Genomic DNA, 555 nt, shown 5'->3' with positions numbered 1-555 from the left:
TTGTGTTTGACCATAATTTTTAAAATTGTAGTTTTTGCTGAAATGTAGTGTAAAAAAGTGATAAAAGTTGAATTTTTTTGAAAAATAAGTTTTTCTTGTTTTCAGTATTCCGGAATACAATTTCGGAAAAAAGTGAATAATTTTTATGGCCAAACGCTAAAAGTAAAAAGAGTGAAAAAAAAATTTCGGAAAAAAGTGAATAATTTTTATGGCAAAACGCCCACTAAGAAATTCCAAATTCAAAGCTAGGCAGTAAAGTATGGCAAACAAAATGCTAATACAGTAGCCACCACCAAAGCTATGAACCAGAAGTTGGCAAAAGTTGGTAACAAAGCAAAAACTTAACAAATGGCATACATAAGCAAATAATGTTCTTCATCTTTTTGTTTTATTTTCAATTTTGAGTTTGGGATGGACAAGGCAAATAGTAAAAAAATAAAAATAAAAAATAAAATAAAAAGAATTTTCTTTAAATTTTTTGTCCTTTTGCTAATTTGAACCGTTGGGGAGAATAAAAAGAAATGAAACAGAAGATGTATCCCTATCTTATTTACT

The sequence above is a fragment of the Lycium ferocissimum genome, chromosome 6 (assembly GCF_029784015.1).
Source record: "Lycium ferocissimum isolate CSIRO_LF1 chromosome 6, AGI_CSIRO_Lferr_CH_V1, whole genome shotgun sequence".
Classification (NCBI taxonomy): Eukaryota; Viridiplantae; Streptophyta; class Magnoliopsida; order Solanales; family Solanaceae; genus Lycium; species Lycium ferocissimum.
The sequence above is the reverse complement of the archived record's forward strand: the minus strand, read 5'-3'. Positions refer to the sequence as shown.